Consider the following 22,640-nt stretch of genomic DNA (forward strand, 5'->3'; position numbering starts at 1 on the left):
GTAATACCTGGTCTTGGTCTTGCATGCAAGACTCTTGCAAAAACTGCAAAACAAGACTCTTGCGTTCATCACTACGACTCGTTTAAACTGCAATCGAAAAATATTCTTCTAAGTCTGCCGGGACTTTTTTTGTGTCTACAATGGTAAAGAAATATATAACTGACAATGTGAGTCCGATATTTACGAAAAAGATAGTTTATGCAATTAAAAATAAATGTTATTTCGCTTAAGTGTTCGGTTATTGTACAATGTGTCAAGAAGATTAAATTGATGGAGCTTATATACTTTCATTAAAATGTATTTTGGATTTTTCTTATAATTGAATAACAACCTTTCGGGTGTCTGGAATACTCTTTAGTCGAGTGGGGAGTTATCTCGCGGGAAACTGTTCAAAAATTGTTAATATAAAAAATCGGTTTTAGAGCATTTTTGTATATAATTTTCTACAATACAACATAAGGGAACTTTTGTTACTCTCAGAAAATTGGAGCAGGAGCAAACCTTTTCATGCCCCCCTTTCCCCGTAAATACGAAAAGTTCTCCCTGGTTTTAAGTCATTATGAAAATAGAAATCCAGTCTTTTAAGCAACATACCTTCACTGTATTTCAACATTTAGATTGCCGGTATGTCGAACCAAAAACATACCGCCTCTGCTAGGAGTAGTAGTAGTAAGAACGGGTTAGAAGCCTCGCAGGGCTCGTTTTGCTTCACCTTAACCACCATGATATAAATTTTTGAGCAACTTAAAACAGCTGGCTAGGGTAGCGCGCGAAAAAAGTTACTTCAAGGAGTATTACTCTCCCGAGCGGGTCTATTTGCAGACCATATCAGTTTGCATGCATATTATTCTTCTATACACAATTATTTGAACATGCGTCAGGGAATCCAGAACATTGCAGGGAATCATTTAAAGCAGAAAAGTACAAGAAAAGACTCTTTTAATTTGACAGACTATTCTTGATCTGCGCCCACCATCATACATTTCAAAATTATCTATAAGAAAACGCAATGATATAGGTGACGGACACCTAGATTTGCACCGAAAGATACAAAAGGTTTAGAAAGAAGAAGAATCCTTGACATTCATGATAGTGATAATTGCATCTGGAGTGCGAAAGCTATTTTGAGTGTAATAACTAACAAAAATGAGTTCAATGCACATTTGGAAGCAAAGATGTGGACTCAGTGCCACGACTCAGTGTAACGACTGTAAGTATATATCATCTCATTTTTAATTTCAGTAAATTTTAAACGCAAAGGTAAACTTCGAGAATTTAATGTGATATTTTTGGTTTAACAACTCTTACTAGTGATACTAGAATGATTTTTTGACATTTTGTCAGTGAATGAAAGATCTATTTTCCTTCTGGTGTAAGACATTCAACAAATCTTATTTGAAGGCTTAAGTTTAGAGTTACTCCTCCAGTTTCAAACCTCCAAGAAAGCAATTAAGGTAAACGCGCCGGATTTCGACAGGTTAAGAACCTTTTTCAAAATCAATTGCCTATTATGGCCATAATATTGGTCGGTGTTGGCCCATTTTTTTCCTTGAAATGTACAGTCTCTACTAATACTAAAAGTCACTTCAAGGCTCAAATGCTAATGTTAAATTTTTTTATGAAACTGGAACTCGCCAATGGAACCCGAATTCGACACACTTCACCTGCTTTCGACGGTTGGGGTACCTGAATTCGACACCTTCAATTATATTCATGTAAAACATTAAGTCGGCATTATTAGTAGTAGTAATCTTTTCTCAGCTTCAAATATTGTTTTATTATTATGCAGAAATTATCAGACGGGCAAAAGAACACAACTTAAATTTTCTGAACTGAACTGATTCGATGATCTTCAATTCGACATGCAGGAACCTGATTTCGACATTCCATATCGAACTGAGGTTACAACTATCGGAGAATTATGCAACAAACAGCTTTATGAAAGACTTTGAACATACTTGTACGTTTAGATATTCAGTTAAAATTATATTTGCACTACTGAGCATGAATTCGACAACCTTGTCGAAATCCGGTTCACGATACAAATAAAGGCTCGTGTTTTCGACAACTCCCCCGTTCATTTTACATCACAACCTTTGTCCTCACAGAAGAAAACAAAACGCACTGATTGAAACTCCTTTACAACATTAAAGTACCACTATTTGCTTGAAGCAAACCTAGCTTTAATAAAAGTCTTACGAAAATAACTTGCCGTCTTATGGTTTTCTTAAGATTATGTTTTTTTTTTTTTTTCTCGAAGAGTGTATCACACACACAACAATGTATTTCTTTTCTCCATACATATGACTCATCTACTGTAACCGCACTTTTGACACGAGAAAAGACACTCCCATAAGGTTGCCACTTCTATTCGCGATCGCAGGGATGACATCTTACGCTTATTTCACAACATTTAAGCACAGGTATGTCGAATTCAGGTGCGTTTACCTTAATATATTAAAAATTGTTAGTTTAGAATAGGTTATGTTAGTTTAGGTTAGGTTTGGTTAGTTTCAGTTAACTTTGGTTAACTGGTTTAGTTCGACTAGAACAGTGACTAGATCCGGTTCTCAAAGAAGCTTCAATTATCACTTAAATTCAGTAATCGTGATTCTCATTAAAAAAAAAAATAGATTCTCTTCATTATTCTTATTTAATTTTATAAAACTTAATGCGAGAATATCACATTCAACGCATCATTTCGCCGTCCTGCTGAATCCCCGAAAGCTTCCGCGTGTTGCAAATAGTACCCACTTCTACATATCCTTTCTCGTATTAAATATAACTTTACTACCAAACTTACACACCTAAACATCACATAAGAACCCCAAATCATTATTCCTTACCTTATTTCTCCTGTAAATTTTCCTAATTTTTTTTATAAAAAACGGAGGGACAACCCTAAACTTAACCCTATTTAAATAATAACATACCACTTAAAAAAATATCTCTTATAGCTCAAGACGAAACATTTTCGCTAGAATAAATTATGGCTAATGTTTTATAGAAGGGTTTCAGCTTGTTTCTAAAAAATGTTACATCTTGAGATTAGATTACCGGTAGTTTAAGTTAGGTTAGTTTTACAGCAAATTATAGATGCGTTAAAATATTAAATAATACTTTTGATAAAGTGGATAGTTTCAAATATCTAGGATCAATATTAACAGAGGAAAATTATATCCACGAAGAAATTAAATGTCGACTAAAAGCAGGGAATTCGTGTTATTATTCGGTTCAAAATCTCTTGTCGTCGCGAATTCTGTCGAGGAATTTGAAGCTTAAAATATACAAAACGATAATCATGCCTGTTGTTTTGTATGGCTGTGAAACATGGTCACTTACTCTGGGGGAAGAACATAGACTGAAAGTATTTGAGAACAACATCCTGAGACGAATATTCGGACCCATGAGGAACGGGAATGGGGAATGGCGGAAACTTCATAACGAGGAACTACACAATTTATACGGTTTACCCAACATTGTTAGGGTCGTCTAGTCTATGAGGCTTACGTGGGCGGGTCATGTAGAAGTAGAAACGCTTTCAAAGTCTTGACTGGAAGACCAATCGGAAAACGACCATTAGGAAGACGTAGGCGCAGATGGAAGGACAATATTAAGATGGATCTCGCAGAGGTAGGAATACAAAGTAGAAACTGGATGCAGTTAGCTAAGGATAGAAGTCAGTGGAGAGCTTTTGTGAACGCGGCATTGAACCTCCGGATTCCATAGGCCATAGAGTTAGTTAGGTTAGGTTAGGTGAGTTTGGGTTAGTTTAGGCTAAGATAGGTTAGTTTATGTTAGATTATGTTAGTGAGGGGTCCAGCGTAATTTTCCAAAGAAATGATAGAATTTCACTTATTTCTGCTTATATTAGGTTAGTTCAAGTTAGCTTAGGTTAGGTTAGATTTGGCTACATTGTGTTAGGTCTAAGTATTTGCATCATCCATTTCTCCTGAATATTTTTTTACGTGCTTCTGGACCCCTTCTGCTAAACAACCCCGGTTCATTCTGAAAGAGAAACAAACAAAATCACGAGAAAGAAATGCTTTGTTAAAAAAAGTAAAAGAAGAAAAGAAAAACCTGTTTTTTTTCCAAAGAAATTAAGACTAGCTTGAATAGTGATTAATCGTATAAATTATGTTGCCGGTTCTAAATATATTTTATCTTTTGTTTACCCCTTGCTAATTCAGTCTTTTGTACCCCTTGTTAAGAGTGGCTCAGGCGAACATAATGGTAAGCACCACTTCCAGTGAAATAGAGATATTAGATGGAATAGGTTGGGATTAAACCACAGAAGAGTACGTAGGTGGTTTTATTACGGAAATGCACCTGCAGACAACAAGAGAAACTTTTTAATATTTATTTCTATTTCTTTATTTATTTAACAATAACCAGATATAGTTCAGAGGCTATTTTATACTGGATATCTAACAACAACAATAACAATGGAAAGGATTTGAGAAGGTATCGGTTAGAGCCTATTTAGTAAGTACCATCCCGGTATTTTCCTGGTAGGAGTGAGGAAAACCCCAGTCAGAATGATCGGCGGCGGGAATCGAGCCCACGACTTCCCGAATGCGAAGCTAACACTCTACCACTTGAGCTATTTCGCTCAGTCATTACATTCAATTCATAGCAATGTTGAATTTTTTTCCCCAGTTTATTCGAAAGTTTAAAAATGTTAATACTGTTATGTTTCTCTGAGACGCTCATTTCTTTAACATTTTTTTTTTAAATTATTGCCCCACGATTATGCACCGAGTCTAAGGGAGACGATAATAATGAAATGGATTATTATGGTAGAATGAGGAAAGTGGGAAGAAACGAGAACACCGAGAAAACCTATGCACATGGTGTTTCTTTTTAAGAAGTCGTACTTCAATTTATATAAAACGTTTATTTAACTATTACAATTCATACTTCTCATTCAAAAGAGCACTAAACAGTGTTCGAAGTGAGACGTATGCGGTGGTATGTCATACCGCCTCTGGTTTTTCGGTGGTGAAGACGTCTTTGGTTTTTAGTTCTCAAGACATACCATTACTGGAAAGTGAATGCTAATATACCTTTAATAAATCAATTTTTATACACAGTAATGACGAATAGCTTTGCACATCAACGATTTTCTCTCTTATGTAGAAATAATTTCTAAGTTGCCCACACCGACATTTTTGTTATTTTTTCTACCTTTTGTTTTTAAAATGAGATGTCTACAAAGAAATTCACCACTTGCTCCTACGGAAGAACCCGTGTTGGTTGTATTGGTTGCAGATAAGAGTCATATGACAGAAACGAACGAATAGACCAAAACAAAATGTAATGTGTTGAGGTGACTAAACGGCGTGACAAACATCTTGGCATTTGAAAGCGGCGCTCCAAGTTCCCTTTAAATGCTGCTAGCAAATGAGAGGCCAGCTGTATTGCCACGTTTATTTTGTACACATCCACGTTTATCCCCTGTCACCTAATCGCGCAGTAGTTTGTCTGCTTAGCCGTAGCCACACCTCTTTACTACTTGGCAACGTCGCGCCAGAGCTTGCGTTTTATTCGTTTCGCTGAAATGCCAAGATGTTTATCACAGGCTTTAGTTTAAACTGAAATCAGAAAGTATTGTTGAGTTCGTCGGGACTTCTTTCGTACCTACAATGACAAAGTAATACATAACTGAGTCTGGTATTTAGAGAAAAGACTATAGTTTATGCAATCAAAAAACTGTTGTTTTCATTAAAAAGTATTTTTGTGTCTTTCTAATAATTGAATAATACTATGAATACGTGTGCGATGATTGTGTGTGCTAGTGTGTCGCTATTATTTAGATCTTTGTGGTGGTTGCTTTTAGTTCAATCTGATTTTGTTATTACCTGACCAGCGAACGAGTGCGGGCGGCCGGTTTTGGAACTAAAATGCAAGCAGCAGTGTCTCTAACCGGATTACTTGTAATCAATCTATCACAGTTCTTTTTGTCCTGTTCGTAATAAACCACTTCATGCATATGCTCAAGTCAGGGACGGATCCAGTGGGGCAATTGCCCCTCCCAGTGGCGGCGGTTGGACGTTAAAAGTGAGGGGGCAAGACATGATCTGAATATTTGTATATAAATGTTAGTTTTCCTGGTTGTTTCTAACATTTTGTTTGACGAAAGGTTGTATAACTAATAGGATACTATATTTTCAGTTAAAATACCGTATATCGTATATAATAGTTTATTAAGTAAATTGAGAAGAACAACGCAAGTAGATACTAGCCCTTTGTACTCTTAAACAACGAAAGTGTAAGAAGAGATTTGATTCCTTGCTCATGAACATCTTAAAATTCTGTCTGGAAAATTGTGTGATCAGATTATTTAATAAATTTGCAAAACAAATAAATAAAAAGGATAATATTAATCATAGTAATGAATAATGATGCTTGTTTTGCAAAAGTTATATTGAAACTGAGGATTAATGAAAAACTTAATATTTAATTCCAAACATGATATTAAATGTATGTTATTACTCTTAGAAAATGAAAGACAGTAAATACTACAAGCATATGCTACGACATTTAAAGAAATATTTGCTTTTGCAACTTCTTGAAATATGTTCGTTGCCATTAGGTGCAGATTTCACTTTCTTGGAACACATCAAAACACAACAATACTTACAATCCACACTTCAGTTGTACAAAATAAACTTAAAACCTAGAATTATGTTCAATTTACTAAATTTTATTGTATATACACTCGTACATCCTTAAACACAACACTTCACTCGTATATTACACTACAAAACAATGGAAAAGGTAGAAGTTGTTTCTTATCACGCTCTTTTTAATCGATATTCCTTACTTTAGAAAGAAGAAAAGACATTTTAGGAACTGTCAATTTTTGTGCATTTAAAGAATAACTTGTGAAATAGGCCCTACTTTTTTGCATAATGTTCTTTCGATTAGCTTCAAAGCGGCTCACTAACATATCGAGCCCTTGTAAGAAGAAATGAAAGTATGCTGAAATTGTGCTCCAATAGGTTATTTTTTGGGGTTATTTTCTGTGGCGATTAAAACGCAATTACTGTAGCTTTCTTTACTCCACGGGAAGACAACCAATACGTATTCACGCAACAGCAAATATTATATGGCAGAATTTTTTCCTATTAATCAGTAACACATACAAAATCGTTACATTTCCAAATTAAACTATATACATTAATTGGTTACTTAAAAAAAGTGCGGGGGCAACTGCCCCCCTTTGCCCCCCCTAATCGCCGCCCATGGCCCCTCCCCCAGAATAGGATATTTTTTATTTTAAAAATAAAACCTAAGAATTTTCACCTTTGTATTTAGTGATGAGCGCAAGACTCTTGGTCTTGCAGTTTTTGCAAGAGTCTTGCATGCTAGACCAAGACCAAGACCAGGACCAGGAATCCATATGCAAGACCAAGACCATACCTGCAAGACCAAAACCAAGACCAACACTTTTGCGCAAGAGTCTTGCACAAGTACCGGCAATACTTGATTTTTTTTATATAATGTAAAAAAAGAAGAAGATGGATTTCTTGGCTTCAGTAAAAATGCTATTGGAGTGAATGTGTTCCTAGTAATTTATGCAATCCGTGTGAGTCGATCTGTCCCTGTAGCTTATAGCAACAGTATGTCGTTTTCTAAATTGGTTGTTCGCGTTTTCTGTAGATATTACTCGTTTTCAAGCCACATAGGTGTCATCTCGCACCATGTAAGCTTTTTTGGTGGACAAACACCATGTGCGTGGGCTTTCTCGGTATTTTTTCGTTTCCTCCTACTTTCTTCATTCAACCATTTCAGTCATTTCTCATCATCACTGTTTCCCTTAGCCTTGGTGCACAATCGTGGGACGTTAAACTAGATACTTCATTTCATTTCAATGCACATTAGTGGTGTTCTTCCAAAACTAAAGAAAAATGTAGTATTGAACATCGATAATACCGTACACCATAGGTGTCAACTACATGCGTATGGCATTGGCTCCGCCACTCAAGCATCCGTTGGAAATTTTCATTGTGTGCTCTTAAAACTAATATCGAAATAACATTTTCATGACATTGACAAAAACTTAGTGCATGTGACAGCAAATTTGATTTCATGGGCGAATGCTTATACATTGAATAATTGTTTATTAATGCAACTTTTAGCCCCCTTAGGTATACGGCACATCGAGGATTGAACGATAAAACATTATACTACAACAATAAATTTATATTATAAAATTGATAGTGATTATTTTTGTGACTACTAATCCCTTGAACCAGCCGACCGATCTCGATCAAATTTTCAACATAGATGAGGTTTGGTCCTGGGAGTGTGTTCAGTTTGAGGGTAAACCTTAGGGGGGGGAGGGAAAAGGGAGTTATAAAATAATAAATAAAACTTAATAACTCTTGAACCAAACGACCAATCTCGATCAAATTTTTAACATAGATGAGGTTCAAGAATGGAATGTTATCTGTCAGTTCACTTTGACGGAGCAATGTAGGGGAGGAGGAGGAGGGGCAGATGTACAAAAATCAATATGAATAAAAATAAAAATGACAATAACTCTTGAACCGATCTCAATCAAATTTTTAACATGTATGAGGTTCGGTTCTGGATAGTTTTTTACAGTTTGTTTCACTTTGACGGTAGAACCTAGGGGAGGAGGAAGGGAGGAAGAGATATATAGCTATATAAAATAAATAAAACAATAACATTTGAAACGCCCGACCGATCTTGATCAAATTTTCAACATAGATGAAGTTCAGGCCTGGAGCGATTTTTTATGATTTTACTTTGACGGTGCAACGTAGAGGAGGGGGAGGAGGGATATATATATATATATATATATATATATATATATATATATATATATATATATATATATATATATATATATATAATTAAAAATATGTGCTGTCTTTGTGACTTTATCACTCTTGAACCAGCCAATCGATCTCAATCAAATTTTCAACCTAGATGAGGTTCTGACTTGGTGTTTTTTTTTTTATTTATCAAATCACTATGACGGTAGGAGGTGGGGATGGAAAATGTACAAAAATAAATAAAATTTAATAACTCTTGAACCACCCGACCGAACTCGATCACATTTTCAACAAAGATGAGGATCGGACCTGAGGTGGTTTCTGTCATATCACTTTGACGGTGCAGTTTAACCCTTTCCGGTACCCGGTTTTTTGGGCTATTTTTTAGACTTTCAGTCAAGCAGCTACTGCATCGTCACTATTTATCCTAGGATCATGGTTCGTACCTCATTCTGTTCAGAATAGAGCTGGCTTTCAAATGGTACCACTTGCATGCTCATACCATATACCAGGAGCGGGAAAAATGATGTCAGAGGAAAAATTTCGGAGGGAAATTTTTTCTCGCACTTTGGGCCCCTCTGGAGCGACCCTGTGTGAACGTAGCCATCTAAAAAAAATCTGATAAATAGTACTTGGTATACTGAATATGTGTGCCAAATTTCAAGTTTATATCTTGAATACCAAGAGCGGAAGAAATTTTATCAGAAATTCCCACCATGCCCCAAATTACCGTAAAATACAATGATCTCAGGTAAAAAATTTCCTCAGACATCCCTAATTACCCTAGGATCATGTTTCGCCCTTCATTCTCTTCAGAATAGAACTGCCTTTCAGGCGGTATGACTCACGTGTCTCCATCATGTATCAAAGGCGGGAAAATCCCGAAAAAAAGGATTTTTGGGGTCAATATCCTTTTTTTCAACTTTTAGCCTCTCTGGACCCCCCGCAGAATATGAAAAAATCTGATAAATACTACTAGGTGGGCTGAATGTTTATGCACAATTCCAATTTTCCAGGTGCAAAAGTAAGCCCGCCAAAAAAATATATACCGATAATGTCCCATATTCCCGTATACAGAGGGAAATTTTTAAACATTCCCTGAGACATCCCTAATTTTCCTAGGATCATTATTGCACATCATTCTCTTCAGAATAGAACTGCCTTTCACTTGTCTCCATCATGTATCTAAGGCGAGAAAATCCCGTGAAAGGGATTTTTTGGTAAAAATTTCCCTTTTTCAAAGTTTAGTCCCTCTGTACCCCCTGTTTTAAAACAGAAGTGCGAAAAAAATCTCGTAAATACTCCTCGGTGGACTGAATGTTTGTGCATAATTTCAATCTTCTAGGTGCAAAAATAAGCCCGCAAAAAAATAATGCCGAAAATGTCCAAAATTCCCCTATACAGAAGTATATTTTGATAAAAAAATCCCTGACACTTCCCTAATTACCCTAGGGTCATGTGTCGCACATCATTCTCTTCAGAATAGAACCGCCTTTCAGGCGGTACCATTCACTTGTCTCCATCATGTATCTAAGGCGGGAAAGTCGCGAAGAAAGGGATTTTTTGGTAAAATACCCCTTTTTAAAATTTTTTCCGCTCTTGATTCCTCCCCCCCCCTGCCTTAACGCAGAAATCTGAAAAATAAATCTGGTAAATACTACTCGGTGGACTGAATGTTTGTGCAAAATTTCAATCTTCTACTTGCAAAAATAAGCCCGCCAAAAAATAATGAACATAGACCGGCCCCGCAATATTAAAAGAAAATATATATTTTAGAATTATGACGTCATCACCTCCTATGTCTCGACGCAGGAAGGTGTGAAACCATACGTAAGGTCTTCTACAATGCCTCTGGACTTGAAAAACAAAACAAAACAAAACAAAAAAAAAAAAAAATAACAGACGAAAAAGCTCAAATAGGAGAGTTATGATGCAATGTACCATGAAACACCCCATATGGTACAAATTGTACCATGGGATCCCCAAAGGGTTAAGGAAGGGGGAATGAAAGATATTTAAAAATTATCGAAAAATGACAGATATTAAAATGGAGTCTATAGTTTTAGGGGTCGCTGAGATAAGCGGTGACACTTTCGATGCTATTTAAATCCAAGTTCAGTCCCGTAGCTCGGCGGAAGAGAATATGTTCTATATAAAAAGATCAAAAATGACAAATATTATTGTCGAATCCATAGTTTTCCAGTTCGCTGAGTTGAATACTGACACTTCCGATACCGTTTACGACCAAATTGAGCCTCGTAACTTGGGGAGAGGGAGATACATAATAATGATAAAAAAATGACCAAATATTAGTGTCGAATCTATAGTTTTCGGAGTCGCTAAGATGAACAGTGATACAGATGGTGATCAGAAAAATGGAAACACCTGTAGTTGGCAACACGTCAGATGTATGGGTTGGCAGTGGTGTCGTGGCGCCCGCAGCGCCGGACCGCTGGTGGTGCTGTGTTAGGTCGGTCTCCACGTTACGTCAGGCGCAGTGGAACAGCAGTGTCCAGTGGCTGCAGCAGACGGAGGTAGTGTAAAATGGGAGACCTCTCAGATTTTCAAAGAGGGCAAATTGTTGGTGCGCGGTTCTGTGGAGTGAGTGTGACGGTAGTGGCTACTGTGTTAGGTGTATCGCGTGGGACAGTGTCGAAGGTGATGACGGCCTACATAACACACCGGAAAACCACATCGGGGAAGCGGAACAGTGGGCGGAACAGAAAAATTAAAAAATCCTGAATTTGACAGTACAGTTTATAAATTATTACTGTACCATCGTAGAGGAACATGAAATGTATAAAAACGAAAAAAGCAATAATGTGAGGTGTTAACCAATTCAGATCACATGCGTCAAAAGTGAGTGACAATTACCCAGCTAGTAGTGGAGAGGCAGTGTTAGGGCTTAAAGTGAGCCGGAACGCACCGTCAGTGCGTTCCGGCAAATCAGCCTGCTGTCAGAATTTAGTTCGTATGCAACACTTGTCACTTCACAAACATTGTGCAAGCATTTTTAATTAAAAATTTGGTTCCGTCTATGAAACGACTATTAATACGTTTTATCAAACCAGATCAAGAACATGGATCAGGGATTATTTACTTTCATTGTTGACTGTGTTCTCCCAAATCGCTGTGGATAAGTATTCTGGCGAGGTGGCTGTTCACTGAAGCCACTTGAAACCCTAGGCAGTGTGTATACCTAACAAGCAGCATTTTAAAGATGGAGCATGGCCACGAACTCTGTTTCGATCGGCCATCCTGATTGAGTGACTAAGGCTTTACCTGGTACCTTTTGTCATGCCAGGGTCGCTGTCTTTTCACTTCCTTGCCCCTCCTTTCTCTTGGTCTCGTTAGTCACCTAATGACCTTAATGCTGTGAAACAATAACGTAAAATTAAGCAAAATGGTGTTGTATACGCTTCAGTTCAGTTCATAGATAACACTGGATGACTATCCAAATAAACTTCAGAAATGTGGGGGGGGGGCAGTTGTTGACCCCCTGACCTCCTAAGTTACGTCTATGCATGGATACTCACTTGAATTAGTTTCAAGGCTGTTTGCGACTAAACACTTTCTTCAAAAAAATATTAAAAATTATAAAAAGATTTTCGAGACATTCGAGTCGAGTCGAGATTTTTACGAGCAGTCTCGACTCGACTCGTGTCTCGACTCGAAAATTCGAGTCGAGAAATACGTTTGTCTCGACTCGTCTCGAATTTTACAAACTGTGTCTCGACTCGAATTCGAGTCGACTCAAGTCGAGATTCGAGACTTGTCTCGACTCGTGCGCATCCCTAGTTAAGACAAACAGTTTCAAAACTTCTTGAAGTAATTTGCAGAACATTTTAAGTAACAAGCAAAATAAATAAATAAATAAAAACTCGATATTAACTTGCGATCAAACTAACCTCAGTATTGTACACCCCGCATCAAAAAAATTGCGACAGCTAACGCCCTGCAGTTAGGCCACCCAATATACACCTTCTTATCCCATAATCGTGTCAGGTAAAAAGACCCCCTCTCTCTCCTCCTTTCTTCTCTTCTACACTAAAATTAGCTAACAACATGAGCGCAATTCTTATTTCAAACTACACATGTACTAGTTTCGATAAAATAAAATAAAACCGAGACAAAACAAGATTCATAGGTTGATGTAGGGAGAAACTGAAACACACACAATGAAATATTGAAACCAATGGATGTCTATTACACAGAGATTCATAAATGAGGCAGAGAGATAGAAGAGGAGAGAAGAAGAAAAAGAAAAGGAGAATTGATAAAACTGTGGAATTCAAACGTAGTGAGAAAAGAACCTAACATTATAAAGTTCGGTTTCCAGATATCCAACAGTAATATAGAAATAACGTTTGTTTTTACATATTTTTTCAGAACTATTCGAATATATAGAGAGTGCTTTAAACATTCATTATGTCACTTTCATAATGGATAGCATACTCAATTTCAAGTAGAACTTTAGATCTCCGTGACACATCTGGGATAATGTCAAAAGTTATAAAAGTTATACGTAATGTACACATGCTTTGTTTCCGCGTGGTTTGATTGAAAATTCCATAATGTTCATTGGAGGTACTGTTCCAAAATACATTCTAATAAACCCAGGAGATAGCATTGTTCATATCCTCCATTTCAGACTACTAATGCAAACTGAATAAAACAGCGAAAAAAAAACTAAAAACGAAAAGAAATGAAAAGATAAAATTGGAGAGTTCTATTTTCCTGCTAAATTTCTATCTGAAATACCATATATTAAAATTTCAAACTCTATCGTAACGAAAAGTTACAAATATTGGAAAAGAAAAAATTATATTCCTCATAGATGTAGCATAATTCAAATTTCAACGTGAAAAAAAAAACATTGAATTATAGAATGGGAACAAATTTTGTGTCGAATTAGTATAAATGAAATTTTGTTTTCAAATAACCAAAGAGTTACCATTTTCTAGTCTTTTCCGAAGATTTATCTGTTCCGAACATCCAGCATAGATTTCATCCCTTACGGATATAACGTAATTTGCATAGATAGAATGCACATGCGAAGAGCTCAAATTGATCAACGTGTCAGTAGGATGATGTTGGTTGGGTTATAGACCACCAGTGGGTCGAGGATTCAAATCCGTAGTGACCCGGGAATTCGACTGAGAATCGGTAACCCAGAGGATAAAAAAGATTTTACTTATTCCTTTGCGTTTAAACAGTATTTCTGTCAGACGACCAGGACTGGAGATGTTATCCCCAGTGCACGAAAAACACGACACCGAAGTTAACAGTTAATTAGATTCTCCAGACCAGGTATATCGGGCTCTTGCTCCGTTTTAACTTTGGAACATGAAATACGTGTGTGTGTGAGAGAGGGGGAGAAGTGAAAGATGCAAAAACAGGATAGGGAAACGTCAAGACAGAGAGAGAGGGGGACGAATATAAATATGAAACATACTTCTCATTGCAGTGTATGATATAGAACGCACACACTGTTTATTTGAATTATCGCCAGTCATGCCTTGTAAGTTCTACATCAGAAGATAATTTTTTGCAGCCATTATTTTATGCCAAAAAATCATACTACCTGATGGGGAATCGAACCTTAGATTTTCCATTTGGAAGTCTGGCACTTTGTCACTACACCACCGATTCCTTTAGCCAAACTTTGTTTAACAAATGGTGTAGTGTTTCTTTCTGAGAACGATAACACGAAAAGTGTATACTGCAGATCAATGATGTCTTTGGAATGTCCTGGTAATTCCCTTGCCCTTTCCCAACCAGCATTCGTAAATCGAAATTAGTGAGAGAAATTAGTGTCCACTGATAAAGGAAAAACATACAATCGAGAAAAAAATAAAGAAATAAAACATATTTTGCAGTAATTTCGCCATGCGAGTTCAAAAGTACGTGAATAATAATAATAATAATAATAATAATAATAATAATAATAATAGTAATATTGAAAGTAGCTATGTTTGTGACTCCTAATCTCTTGAACCACCCGACCAATCTCGATCAAATTTCCAACATTGATAAAGTTCGGGGCTGGGAAGCTTTTTTATCATTTCAGTTTGCCGATGCAACGTAGGGTTCGGAGGGAGGGAGATATATATGTAAAAAAATAAAAATAAAAATAAAAGTAGCTGTCTTTGTGACTTCATCACTCTTGAGCCACCTGACCGATCTCGATTAAATTTTCAATATACATGAAGTTCGGGCCTAAGATGATGTTTATTTACTTTGACGATATAACTTAGGGTCTGAGGGGAGGGAGGAGTTAAAAAGAATAAATAAAACTTAACTCGTAAAACAGTATCAATCGCGATCAAATTTTTAACATAGATGAGGTTCGGGCCTGAGATGATTTTTATCATTTCACTTTCACAGGAGAACTTGAGGTGGGGAATGGGAGAGGGATATATATATATATATATATATATATATATATATATATATATATATATATATATATATATATATATATATATATAAAACTAAATAAAACTTACTGAACTCTTGAGCTTCCAAACCAATCTCGATCAAATTTTCCACCTAGATGAAGTTCGAACCTAGGATGGTTTCTGTCATATCGCTTTGACGGTGTAACTTAAGAGATGGGGAGGGGGAGTGACATTTAAAAAGAACAAAAAATTGCCGGTATAAGTGGCGAATCTATAATTTTCGGAGTCGCTGAGATTAACAGTGACACATCTGATGATGTTTGAATCCAAATTCAGGTCCTCAACTTGAAGAAGGGAGATACATATAAAAATGATCGAAATAACAAATATCAGTGTTGAATTCGTAGTTTTCCGGCTCGCTGAGATCAACAGTGACACTCCAGATGCCATGCCCCACAACATAGGGTGGTGAAGGGATATATAAAACTCATGACCGATATCAAAGAGAGCTTTAGTAATCCTAAACAGTGACTGAGTAACAGAACATATTACTATTTTTTCTCAATTTAATCCAACGAAGGGGATAATTGATGTTAATAATAATAATAATAATAGAAATTATACTGGGAATGTGAACATTTATAATAATAATAATAATAATAATAATAATAATAATAATAATAATAATAATAGTAATAATAATAATAATAATAATATTATTATTATTATTCACATACTTTTGAACTTGCATGGCGAAATTACTGCAAAATATATTTTATTTCTTTATTTTTTCCTCGATTGTATGTTTTTTCTTTATCAGTGGACACTAATTTCTCTCTAGGCCGTCGAATAAATCAATTTCGTTGTGCACTTTGGTGCAAATAACGTTACAGGAAGAAGCCGGTTCGTTCCAAAGATCAGGGTTAAGATTGCGTGATAGTGTAGGGGTAACGTAATAATAGAGCTATCGACCGTAAGTTCAAATCCTGTTCACGCCAAAGTTAAACTTTTTACAAAGTGATTGTGAAGAATCAACTTATCATACTGGACAAGCAATACACAAGAATGTAGAAGCAAACACCTGTATAATGATTGAGACGATTTACGAATGCTGGTTGGGAAAGAGCAAGGGAATTACCAGGACATTCCAAAGACATCATTGATCTACAGTATACACTTTTCGTGTTATCGTTCTCAGAAAGAAACACTACACCATTTGTTAAACAAAGTTTGGCTAAAGGAATCGGTGGTGTAGTGGTAACGTGCCAGACTTTCTAATGGAAAATCTAGGTTCGATTCCCCATCAGGTAGTATGATTTTTACGCATAACATAATGGCTGCAAAAAAATTATCTTCTGATGTAGAACTTACAAGGCATGACTGGCGATAATTCAAATAAACAGTGTGCGCGTTCTATATCATACACTGCAATGAGAAGTATGTTTCATATTTATATTCGTCCCCCTCTTTCTCTGTCTTGACGTTTCCCTATCCTGTCTTTGTATCTTTCACTTCTCCACTCTCACACACACGTATTTCATGTTCCAAAGTTAAAACGGAGCAAGAGCCCGATATACATGGTCTGGAGAATCTAATTAACTGTTAACTTCGGTGTCATGGTTTTCGTGCACTGGGGATAACATCTCTAGTTCTGGTCATGACTGACAGAAATACTGTTTAAACGCAAGGGAATAAGTAAAATCTCTTTTATTTATCCTCTGGGTTACCGATTCTCAGTCGAATTCCCGGGTCACTACGGATTTGAATCCTCGACCCATTGGTGGTCTATAACCTAACCAACATCATCCTACTGACACGATGATCCGTTTGAGCTCTTAGCGTGTTCATTCTATCTATGCAAATTACGTTATATCCGTAAGAGATGAAATCTATGCTGGATGTTCGGAACAGATAAATCTTCGGAAAAGACTAGAAAATGGTAACTCTTTGGTTATTTGAAAACAAAATTTCATTTATACTAATTCGACACAATTTTGTTCCCATCCTATAATTCAATGTTAAATTTTTCACGTTGAAATTTGAATTATGCTACATCCATGAGGAATAGAAACTTTTCCTTCCCAGCATTTGTAACTTTTCGTTACGATAGAGTTTGAAATTTTAATATATGGTATTTCAGATAGAAATTTAACAGGAAAATAGAACTCTTCAATTTTATCTTTCTTTCTTTAACTTTTCATTTCATTTAGTTTTTAGTTTTTTTTTTCGCTGTTTTATTCAGTTTGCATTAGCAGTCTGAAATGGGGGATATGAACAATGCCATCTCCTGGGTTTATTAGAATGTATTTTGGAACAGTACCTCCAATGAACATTATGGAATTTTCAATCGAACTACGCGGAAACAAAGCATGTGTGTTAAACTTTTGACATTATCCCAGATGTGTCACGGAGATCTAAAGTTCTACTTGAAATTGAGTATGCTATCCATTATGAAAATGGCATGATGAATTTTTAAAGCACCCTCTATATATTCGAATAGTTCTAAAAAAATATGTAAAAACAAACGTTATTTCTATATTACTGTTGGATATCTGGAAACCGAACTTTATAATGTTAGGTTCTTTTCTCACTACGTTTGAATTCCACAGTATCTATTCTCCTTTTCTTTTTCTTCTTCTCTCCTCTTCTATCTCTCTGCCTCATTTATGAATCTCTGTGTAATAGACATCCGTTGGTTTCAATTTTTCATTGTGTAAGTTTCAGTTTCTCCCTACATCAACCTATGAATCTTGTTTCGTCTCGGTTTTGTTATTTCATTTTATCGAGACTAATACATGTGTAGTTTGAAATAAGAATTGCGCTCATGTTGTTATCTAATTTTAGTATAGAAGAGAAGAAAGGAGGAGAGAGAGGAGGTCTCTTTAGCTGACACGATTATGGGATAAGAAGGTGTATATTGGGTGGCCTAACTGCAGGGCGTTAGCTGTCGCAATTTTTTTTATGCGGAGTGTACAAAGGATCAGACGCTCTCTATGGCAAAGAAAAAACTAATTAAAATTGGTATATTCGACTAGTTCCGAAGTTTTTGACGAGAGGATATGTAGAATGTGTACTCATTATTTTCTGGTGACTGTCTCTAGTAATTTCCATTCTAGTAGTCTCTACTCACACTGATCGGCGCAAATCTGTGTTCATCATTGGGGGGACTGGTAACACCGTTCCCATGTTATATATATATATATATATATATATATATATATATATATATATATATATATATATATATATATATATGTGTGTGTGTGTGTGTGTGTGTGTGTGTGTAAGCAATGTTCAAAATATTTATGAAGTTGAAAAACTGCTGTGAACTATCAGGGGAGCAGAATTGTCTTCAGTGGCGTATTTAGAAGGTTATCAGGCTCAAGCTATCCTCAAAATAAAGTTGTTAGTTTTTCGCATTCCACGTACAACAATAATCCTTCTTACCATTTCTAAGAATGTCATTTTCTTATGCTCTTTGTTCAGAAATAATACTGTATTCCTCAAATTTCATTCGATGTAAGAACTGTGTTCTTCTGTTCTTTCTTTCATCCTTTCTATTTTTCTGTTTCTTTTTCTTACGTTACTTTCATTTCGCCTATCATACTTTATCGACCGTTGTCAGTTGTGATTCAAGTCGGCCGTCATCAGTAACACCAAAACTAAGAGGAGTTGATAAGCGAAACTTTTGTTCCACACCAACTTGCGCGGATATCAACATGACAGGATTCAAGTTATTATAACAAAGGAAAAATTATATCGTTTAGTTATTTTTAAAAGAAGGGAATGTTTGAAATAAAGAAAATCAGAACAGGGGAATAATTAGCCCGGGAAATTAGGAAGACCAAGAGGATGCTTCCATTTTCTTGTATGAATAGAATAAAGGGTTAGATTCACTCCTAAATTTTTGTATCATATCATAGGATATATCGGTCTACAATTCTTGCCATTATAACTTCAATTTATGGATAAATTAAAATATAAGAGGAAGTGGGGTAATTAGGAACACTTTTTGCAAAGTTCAATTTCAACAGAAAATAACTTTCTTACGTATTGCTCTAGGAAAAAACTGGTTTTGTTAAAATGTAGCCTTATGTGTTGTCTTTCTGAGCCAAGCACTAATTTAATGTTGTTACTTACCATTTTTGGGTTACACATATTTTTGTAAAAAAAAAAAAAAAGTCAGGTGTTCCTATTTACCCCACAAGTCGGGGTAAATAGGAACACCCCATTCACATCTCATGCATTAGGTGTATTGTGCATTTGGGGTATATTGGAACAAAGAACGCTTTCTGCTCTTTTCAATAGTGTCTGATTTATTGCAATAGCACAAATAGTGACAAAGTTATGGCTAATGAAAGAGAAATCTGTCTACGGCTATTGTAAAACATACAAAATCATAAAAAGACATTTTGGCAAATTTTACACACAAATTCAAATATTTGGAACTTTCTTTTACAAATATGTTAATAAACTAAAAAACATGACACAAGAGTGTGAACAGATGAAAAAATGTTTCTTTTGCTACATATACTTCAAGAAACAACATATCGTGAAATAAGGAACGAAAGTTAAAACCTGAAGTTTTGAGACAAAATGTGTTCACCCAAATAAGAGAAATAAATGAAAATAAAAGTGTGTGTATAAGTCTTAATAATACTATAAAGAAAAACAAAAAAGAATGTAAATATGAAAAAAAATGTACCATTGGAGGCAACAAAGAAACAACAATAAGCAAAGCAAATTAAAGACGTTTTTAAGTTATGTATATAAGAAACATTACTTCTATTCTAAGTAAACTAGTGTATACTCAAATGAGAAAAGTAAACGTAACTCAGCAGGAAGGCTAAAGAGTGAACGTAAAAATTAGCTTAATAGGCCTCCTTGGAAAAACTCTTGCAAATGTATTGTACAGGACATAATTCTGCCCAAAAAGCTTCATACAAAGCGTAACTGAAGTAAGCATAGTAAATTTTAACAAAATATCATGCATTTTTGCATTGTAAAGATCACAATTCTGCACAAGGTACAAAAAGAAACATTACGCTCACACTGGTTCCTTTACCCCCCTTCGTGCATCACATTCTCTTACGTCTATATTCCCATTTACACCACCTCTTCGTATTTACCCCATTTCAGCATTCCCTTTTACCCTACATGCTATAGGCCAGTGTTGGGCAAAATCAATTGAAATCAATTGCAATTGATCAATCAATTGAAAGTAATTGCTCTGAAAATCAATTGCAATTGATTTCAATTGCAATTGATTTCAATTTGTAATTGACAATTAATTTCAATTGCAATTGAATTCCATCATAAAATTTGCAATTAATTTTTCGTCAATTGTTAATTGTTAATTGGTCACCAGGCAATTGAAACTTTTAATTGTTAATTGTCAATCGCAAAGAGTGCAATTGAAACATTTAATTGTTAATTGCAATTGACAATTGAAACTTGTAATTGTTAATTGCAATTGAAATCAGCAATTAAAACTGAAGATAAGAAGATATGTGTATATTGTGTTGTCCACTTGTTACTGTTTTACATATTTCAAAAAAGGTACTTATAAGAAATGCTGGATAACTACCATCCCTTCGCCCCTCTGGGAAGAAAGCCGTGAAAATAAGCATTTTTAAAATATATTATGTTTATGATTCTATCCCACTCGAAAGAACTCTATATGCTCGTCATGTATACAATAGGGATGGGCACGAGCGAGTTCGAGCGAGTTTTCTCTAAAACTGGATTCGACTCGAAGCAGACATCTTTGAGCTCGACTCGAGAACTCTGCTCGAAAAATTTCCCCCAACTCGATTCAATTCGGATCGAGTTTCCAGTCGAGTCGAGCCAAAACGAGTCAATTCGAGCTAAATCCTTTGTGTAGTTCCAAGTACTACTCTCTTCAAGTATCATACATAGACAATATAATTATCCATGATACTACTACTACTACTATAACTAATTATTATTATAACACCGTGTATAAACATGGAATATAGGCGGTTTGTATCTGAATACTAAAAATTAGTTGACTGTCGATCTCGGTCGTTAAGAAATCTTCAGAAGGCAAGGACATTGGTCACGAGGTACTAGGTTTGAGTTGAGGGGGAGCAAATATTCGGGCTCGAGCCAAAAATTGTTAAAAGTTATAGGACTCCATACAAACATGTTCAAAATTGCTCGAGCCCGAGCTCGAGCCAACAGCTCATCCAACCGAGCCAGCTCGAGCCGGTGGATCACACGTGCTGAACCGAACCGAGCTGATTGCTTACCCCAACCGAGCCTGTTCGAGCCATCGCCTCAGCTGAACTGACTCGAACCCAGCCTATGGACTCGTTTCAACGGAGCTGGTTCGAGCCATTGGCTCCAATCGAGCCGAGTCGATGACTCGTCCCTACCGAGCCGGCTCAAGTCATCGGCTCAATTGACCCAGTCGATGGATCATCCCAACCAAGCCAACTCAAGCTGTTCGCTCAGTTGAACCGAGCCGAGCCGGTTGACATCACTATCCCGGTTGAGCTTCTACTTTGGCTAGAATAATTAGACCGTGCAGTTCTCAGCCTTGATGGTAACAACTACAGTATATACTCATATTGGTGCTCACGGCGTCATTAACTTGTTCCGCCACCAACGAATTTCGAGGTACTTTGTTTTGCATCTTTTGTGCGTGTTTTGTGTCGCTTTATGAGCCTATTCCTACATTTTGTGCGTCACCGGAAGTGGATCAAAATGGGCCTACCAATATGGCGGAACAAGTTATTGCTGCTCCGCCACCAATGAATTTCGATGTCGTTGCCTCCACATCGTTTTGTGCCGTTTTGTGTGTCTACTTCCACGTTTTGTGCGTCATGGGAAGTGGGTTAAAATGAGTCCCCAAGGTGGGACGAAAATGAATCACTGTTCCGTCACCAACGAATTTCGAGGTCGCTTCTTTCGCATCGTTTAGTGCCAATTTCTTGCCATTTTGAGCGCGTATTTTCACGTTTTGTGCGTCACCTGAAGTGGGTCAAAATGGGCTTCCAAGATGGGATGAAAATGACCAAGAGTTCCGCCACTATCGAATTTCGAGGTCGTTAATTTCACATCGCGTACCCTTTTGTGGCCTATTTCGACGTTTTGTGCGTCACTGGAAGAGGCTCAAAATGGGCCTCGAAGGTGGGACGAAAATGACCCACTGCTCCGCCACTACTGAATTTCGAGGTCCTTCTTTTCGCATCGACTAGTAAATGTTTCGTGCCGTTTCGTGCCCCTGTTTCCACGTTTTGAGCGTCACCAGAAGTGTGTCAAAATGGGCCTCCAAAGTATGACGAAAATGACCCTGTTCCGCCACTATCGTTTCTAGGTCGTTTCTTTCGCTTTGTTTAGTGACTATTTTTTGAAAAGTTTTCTGTGCCTACTTCCTCCTCTTGTGAGTCACCGGAAGTGAGTTAAA

At 36.4% G+C, this 22,640-nt stretch overlaps 1 protein-coding gene across 2 annotated transcripts in view; it reads left to right on the plus strand.

The window, feature by feature from the left end:
- Positions 1-1,052: 1,052 nt before the first annotated feature.
- The window catches only part of LOC145664351 (cysteine sulfinic acid decarboxylase-like), a 101,966-nt gene continuing 80,378 nt past the window's right edge, over positions 1,053-22,640 (plus strand). The window contains exon 1 of one of the 2 annotated variants that reach the window (XM_081730974.1): positions 1,053-1,210. The gene's annotated coding sequence lies outside the window, so the exon portion shown is untranslated. The remainder of the gene's footprint in view (positions 1,211-22,640) is intronic. The other variant, XM_081730975.1, reaches the window with a different exon arrangement.

This window comes from Thermobia domestica, chromosome 11 (genome assembly GCF_964235325.1).
Source record: "Thermobia domestica chromosome 11, izTheDome1.hap1.1, whole genome shotgun sequence".
In the NCBI taxonomy this organism is placed as follows: Eukaryota; Metazoa; Arthropoda; class Insecta; order Zygentoma; family Lepismatidae; genus Thermobia; species Thermobia domestica.